The sequence below is a fragment of the Rutidosis leptorrhynchoides genome, chromosome 9 (assembly GCF_046630445.1).
Source record: "Rutidosis leptorrhynchoides isolate AG116_Rl617_1_P2 chromosome 9, CSIRO_AGI_Rlap_v1, whole genome shotgun sequence".
Taxonomy (NCBI): Eukaryota; Viridiplantae; Streptophyta; class Magnoliopsida; order Asterales; family Asteraceae; genus Rutidosis; species Rutidosis leptorrhynchoides.
Window position 1 is genome coordinate 124,757,850 of NC_092341.1, and position 7,866 is coordinate 124,765,715.

The following is a 7,866-nucleotide window of genomic DNA, read 5'->3' on the forward strand; positions in this document are numbered from 1 at the left end:
ATTATAAAAAGGGGGTTTTACCGTTTAATGACCGGTTTGTCGATTTTATGTCTTAAATCACAATTAAAACCTAATGTAAAATATTAAATATAAATATAACTTAATATAAAGCGTAAAGTAAATGACGATAAATAAAAGTGCGATAAATAAAAGTGCAATAATTTAAAGTACGATAAATAAAATGACGATAAATAAAATGACGGTAAATAAAAGTACGAAGAGATACAAATTAAAGGAATTATGCTTATTTAAACTTCCGTAATCCTGATGTTTGACGTGTTGATTTTAATTTATTACCATGGGATAATTGTCCTTTGTCCTGGATTATTCGATATGTTCATCTGGTTTTGTCCATAATAGTCCATCGGTCATAATTATAAAGTGCGAGAGTCTTCGCCAAATTAACCTTATACCCGAAGTCAAATATTTCAACTAATTGGGGATTCGAACTGTAACAAGGTCTTAATACTTTGTTTAATGAATACACCAGGTTATCGACTGCGTGTAATCCAAGGTTCTAATACTTTGTTAACAATTACACCAATTACCCATGAATGTAATCCACCCTGTTTTAATGAGTCCAGTGACTATTAATCCATCCCCGTGTCCGATCAAATGAATAATCATTAGTATTTATAGATATCCCGCCCACCATACCCAGTCAAGCGTATGTGGTTATATATAAACACGTCAAATTATAAATCTCTATATTAAATCAACGAGATATCATTTAATTAATATAAAGCCCATTAATAGCCCATAGTCCAATTTCCACAAGTGTCGGTCTTTTGTCCAAACCCCAATTATGGTCCAAAGCCCAATAACTCCGTCTTAATATTTAGTCCAAGATCACAATTACTTCAGCTTAAATAAACATAATAATAACTTAGCTACGAGACATTAATTTAAAAAGGTTGAACATAACTTACAATGAGTATTAATCGCGTAGTGTTACACGGACAGAATTTCGACTTACAAATTTAAAACATTCGCCACTATAACCTTATTATTATTAACTTAATATTAAAATTAAAATTATAATTAAAATATATATATTGAGAGAGTGAGAGATAAGATTGAATATGGTGTGTTCAAACTCGGCAGAAAATGATCCAATTTATAGGACTTGGCCATGTACAGTACTCCATGCGATCGCATAGATTTTAGCCTTCCTGGCCATGTGATCGCATGGCCACCCTGGATCCAGATATTTTGCTCTAAAAACGTGGGCTGCTGAGTATTTAATTAATATAATATAATATATATAATTTTATATAATTATATATATATATATTATATTCTTGTGCATAGTAGACTTGTAATTTTAGCTCCGTTGAGTCGTACCTTGATAGTTGGTTCAGGTATCGGTTTCGGATTTTTGAACGTCCTTTCCTACAATTTGATATCTTGTACTTTGCGTTTCGCGGCTCGTACTCTTGTAACTTTTAGACGCTTCTCAGCAATAATTTGAACCACTTGGATTGTACTTTGTACTTTTTAGCTTTTTGGTCGTTTGCGTCTTTAAATCGTCGAATCTGTCTTTTGTCTTTACCTTTTATTATTTAAACGAATATCACTTGTAAATAGAACAATTGCAACTAAAAGCTTGTCTTTCTTGAAGGATAATTCTATGAAATATATGTTCGTTTTTAGCATTATCAAATATTCCCACACTTGAGTGTTGCTTGTCCTCAAGCAATATAGAACTTGAATATAACTTTACTAGAATCGCTTCTTTATTCTTCACACTTTGTACATCAGTGATTTTAATACGGCGGTATGAACAATGATAGTAACGATGTGGTTTACAGTCCCACATGACTATGAAAATTTAGATCCTTTAGGAAGTTGGATCTTTATGAAAATATTTTATCTTTTGAAAATTCAATCTAGCTTTTACCCTAGATAAGTTTTTCGGAATAACCATTAACCGGTGTTTGCAAAATGTTTTTGTGGGTTTTGTGGGTTTCAGATTTGAAAATTTTAGCTCAAAACTTATGGTTTTGTGTCACCCACTTTCTAACCTTGTATTAAGAAAGCAACACGTCCAGTTTACTTGCTCCGTATATTACCTTTCGGTAAACTACCGTCCGGTTGTAAAGGAAAGCTTTGAACAAGAAACTGTTAAGGCAATGTCTAATGACATGCTTTTGATTATGGTCTACATCGTGTCGGATGCAATTACTATCCTTTGTAGGAGCAATAGTAAAGATCACCCTATAGTTTTTCGTTTTGGCACAAGTTCCTATATTCGACCATGCTATGCAACCACCGTTCTTACGGTTGACACCCGATTTGGTTCAGGTGACCTAATGAATTCCGATGAATTCTTAGGATTTTACGTTCAATGGTAATAAACGCATTGAAAATAGATTTTCAGAAAACAAATCGGTTTATAATTTTGATCAAAATATTTTCTTGTTCAAGTTCGAGTTTAGATATCATTGAATTCCATGAGTTTGTAATTCTCAATCTTTAAAGTCAATCTCAAGGTTTGAGTAATATCAGGCTTAAAAGCTGATTTTTGATCTTTAAGGAGATTATCCTTTCTGGGGATCTGATTCATTAGTCTTATCAAGCTAATTTGCACGGCGCCCTCCCTATTTTACGAGACAGACCCTCTCATGGTTAGGATGAGTCTGACCACTTGGCGACCCTGTTTGATGCTGAGGTCCGTGGATTTCCTGCTGATTTTAGAGATGACTTTTCTAGATTTTTCGTCAACCTACAGCTGGTCTGGACGACAATTTCCTGACCTAAATCATGAAGCGCGTGTCTTTTTCGGAAGACTTTACTTCCTTTTAATGATGAAATTGATTCATCGTGTAGATCCATCTTTTCTTATACTACAATTTACCGGGTAAAACAGTTAATTTAGTCCAGAACAAAAAGTACCTGCAATAAACTTTACAGAAGCATGTGATAGATAGTTTTTAATTGAATAACTTGGTACATTCTCCCCACACTTGGCTTTTATTTATTTCTTTCTTTGCCTTTTTATTCTCCTTTATTCCATTTTAAATGAATTCAAGCATTTTGGGTTGTTTCTCAATTTATGTCCTTTTCGAGGTAACGATAATTTCGCTATTAACACTTAGTTTTTTGTTCATAAATATGTATAAACATGATTTTGAATTCATTTAGTTAAAATTTACTCAAATTTTTACAAAATTTGGCAATTAAACCAAGTGTAAACCTGAGAGAATTTATAACCCTTCTCCACACTTGAGATCATGCAATGCCTTCATTTGCATGAAATCAGACTATAATTATGAGGGTGATTAGTGTAAAAAGATGATTATGATTTACTAAAGTTTCCAAATATATTGTTGTTTGTTATATCACATTTGATGTTTTTTTTTTCGTCTTGTCATCAAAATTAGTAGCTTTTGCTGAACTTAATGCCAGGTCTTTGAAAGTGCGTTGTTTTACCCTGTTGTGTACATGAGATAAAATACATACAATACAAATATAAACATGCATGGTATTTTGAAATGGGACTTAATATCCCACTTTCAAATTACAAAAATGAAATATTAATATAAAATAATAAAAATGTTAAACATTACATAAAAGTATCAAAATGTTAAATGTTTAACATAAATAGATAAAAATAATAAAAGATAAGGAATCACAAATGGAACACTATTGATCGGGCTGATGTGGTGGATAAAAAGCAGGCCGAGTCGGGATGTAGTTATGTGGTACCTTATATGATAGCTGGCTCATGATTTGGTGCTGATGAACTTGCCAGCTATCGTGTTGGCGTCGCCTGTAGTGCTCATACTCATCCAATGCTCTCCACTGCTCATACTGATGATGCCTAACCTGGTTATTCATTTCCACCTCATCTACATACTGGAAGACATCAATATAACTATCCCTAATGACATCCCTAATGTCATCTGCTTCCTCCATCTCCTCATCCGAACCCCTCTCTACCTGTGGATGGGTGCCCTGATATGGTATTGGCATATTGTGCCTCTGTTTTAGTACCTTTGCACCTTGATATACCTGCAAACCTATAGTATCGGTTTGTTCCTCAACTATCATCATTGGACCCCCGTGTTCCCTATCTACACCTAAATACTCTTCAATGAGTGTCTTCCTCCCCGTGTAAATACATTAAAATTTGACATACGCCTCTATATGGCGTTAGCGTCAAAATCTCTATATACCCTATCACCTTGATAAATTAAAGCTGTACAATCAGGTGATAATAATTCAGCGGGGGTGTAAATTTGTAAAGCCCTAGCCATGTCGATCATGGACATCCTGTACATCCTACCTCCAAGTAAAAATTTAAGAAAAGTCTTATCGTCTAACCTATCTACATCCTTATTTAAGGCTATAGTACTCATTAGCTCAACACACCACTCCTTATATACAGGCCTACGAGTGGTAAATAAATGTTCCCAATCATAAAAAGAGGAGTTGCCATACCTTTGGATTAGTAATAGCCAAACTGAATAAGCTAGGTTGACCCTTTCCAAAGGCTCCCAATCTATTACCCTTGGTATTTTTACATTTTTGGTGCAAAGCTTAAATTTGTTACATTGATACGTTGGGTAATCTCTCCAGCTTCTATCAAATCTTAGATTGGGATGTAACTCCTGTTCATGAATTCTTGAGTGTTCTATTACATGGTGAACGAGAAATACTATGCAGGCAATAAAAAATTATGGTTCTAGTTCATAGTATGGCACGTGTTGATTATAATGTTGTTGTTGTTCAGGTTGTGGTTCCAGTTGTGGTTCTTGATCAGGTTCTTGTTCAGGCTGTCTAGACGATGATGCACCGTCTGTATCTGTATTTCTCTGCAAAACACATTAAACACAAAATTTTGTGCATCCAAATATGTATTAGTGTTAGAAAAATAACAAATTAAAACAATTACAATAACATGTTTAATCCATATTAAACTTATACTCATTTCTATATTTTTATCAATTCTTCAATTTTTCAAATAAGCATATATAAAAAGGTATGCAAAGTTCATAAGCATTCAACTAAAATAACATGTTAAAATAACCATTACTAGCAATTAAACAAATTTCAAATGGCATTTCAAATTCATGAATTTTAGACTTAAAAAGTCCACTTTGATGCTTAAAAATCATATTTAGGATCAAAGTTTGGATCATTTAGCAACCTAAACATGTTACACTACTTAATTTAGCACTAATTCATAACAAAAATCGGCCATAACCTGTTTATATCAAAAAGCCCCAAATTGCTCAAGAACACAAACCCTAGATTTCTAGAATTTTTGAAGTTTAAGGCTTCAAATCATGACAAATAGCATCAATCTAGGTTATACAAGCATTATATACTAACAATTTAACTCTAATTAAGCTAAAAATCATCAATCTAGGATTATTGAAATTTATTGTAATTATCACCAAAATTAGAAAATTTAGGAGTTTAGGGGTGAAATTTTTACCTTTTTGCTCCCCCATCTGAAGAAAGGCATGATTGGAACAGATTATAGCAAGAAATTTCGTTGAATTTGGTTGAAAATTGGTGATTTTTAGTGAATTTGTGTGTGTGTGTGTTCGTGTATTTGTGTATGGGTATTGTGAGGAGCAGAAGAAGTCGACTGCCTTTTGATTCTGTCCAGATATTTGTCTCCATGCGATCGCATGGTGGTATAGGGTAAATCCCATGCGATCGCATGGGGTCTCTGAATTTATTTTTTTTATATAAAAACCTTCACTTATTAAAACATTTAATTAATTTATTTTTAAAATTTCGTTTCTCTTTAGATTGAGGTCGTTTCGGTATGTTTACCCAGTTCGTCCCTCGACAAAATTTTAAAATTTGTGATTTCAAAGAGATCATTTTAAAAGCAAAGATTTTTGACCTTTTTTAATGTTTTTGGCATACTTTAAATCAATAAAATTCAAAATAATGATAATAAAATTTCTCGTTCCGCTCTTGGGTAAAGCAATTTCAGTTCAACGACCTAGTCTTCAACTCACGACGAATTTTAGAAATCATTTTTTTAACTTAATGAAATAAAGTATATTTTTGTTTTTAAATTCACATCAAACTTAAATTTAAAATGCATAAAATTTCATATAAATATTAATAATATTTATAGACAGTAATTTTACAAAATTTTCATTTAAAATATTATAATTATATATTGGTTTTCACAACATGGTAAAAATAAAATAAAAATCTTTTTGGTCTTTTATCCCAATTTAATCAATCAAATATTTACAAAAATATATACGTCCCTCTTTTTGGGTAAAGTATTTTCGGCTGTATTACCTAGTTTTACTCCTGAAGAATTTCTGAAATATTTTGGATTGATTGATTAAAGATATTTATACCTTATGAATAAACGGTAAATTTCGCAGTGATGCATTAACTTTTTGTATGATATCAATAATTTTAGTTTCGCATACCTAATTTTATTAAATATCAATTTAATACTTTATAGCTAACGATTCAGCGTTTATTATCAAAAGGTTAAAAACAATAAATAAAAACAAATAAAAACTGTACATACTTACCTGTGAGAAAGAATTCTCAGAGACTTGCTTTAGTTGATTCGTAGGAGAGTCGTTAGATTTGGTTTTCCATAGCTACATAGGCGTAACCACGAATTTTCAATAACCTTTCTTCTAAACATATGAACGATCCTTCTCTGCATAAAGTAACGAGCTTGGTATTGGAATGTGTTTAATTATTCGAACATTTCCCTTCGTGTGACCAATTTCCGCATTTATGACATCTTTCAAGGTGTCGTGCTCTTCTTTTTGTTGCGGATTCGATTTTCCTTTACCAAAATGTGTCTTATTATGATTGTTCCTGAGTTCTTTCCTCACTTCGTCCATTTTTCCTCTTATGAATGATACCAGTTCACTCGAGAAAGTGTTATTATTACGTTTAGTAATCATAGCGTGTAGTAGTAGACCATGGGTCAGATCAAAGGAATTCTTCATCTTTTAAAACCTAAAAACACAAAAATTCAGAATGGAGGGAGAAGACTAGTTCTTTATGGTCTGCTAGGGAAAGACCATTCAGATTCCATTTTCGAGAAATACACGAAAACAGAAAATCTAACCCTAGACAGCATTATATTATCCTTTAAAATATTTGAATCTTCCCACACTTAGTTAGCTGTGGTATCGAAATTGTGATTAACTTCATTATTAACTTCAATTGAAACATCAACAATTTGCATATCTCTGATTTTTGCTTCAAGCCATTTGTTGATTTCCTCTGTAACATTCACAAATTCAATTAACATCGCCTTTTCTTTAGGCAAAAAATTGGATAATAATCGATTACATAACTTAAAGTTCCCCTTAATCCTAGCATCTTGAATCCGTTTATAAAGTTTCTTCGTTGCACTGTTAAAAACGGGTTCATCTAATTTCGTATCAATAACGGTGTTTTTTGTTATCGGGTCATCATTAGGTGTTTCTTCATCTTCCCCACACTTCGGCGTTTTTATTGGTTCAAGAGTTTTGGTTGGTGGAGATTTAAACTTTCGGTTCACAAAGGTGACCGATTTGTCACCATCCCTAAGTGTCATTCTACCTTCTCTTACATCAAAGAACGGCTCGGTAGTTGCTAAAAATGGGCGACCTAAAATTAGAGGAATATCAAGGTCTTCCTCCATATTAATAACTATGAAGTTTGCAGCAAAGTTCAAACTTCCCACTTTAACAAGTAAATTGTTGGCTATTCCAACCGGGTGTTTAATGGTTTGATTAAATAATTGAACACCTATTCTGGTTGGTCTTAATTTACCTACACCTAATCTTTTGTATAAGGAAAGAGGCATAACATTTGCACTTGCTCCTAAATCTGAAAGCTCATTATACATAGCACCATCATTAAGCAAGCAAG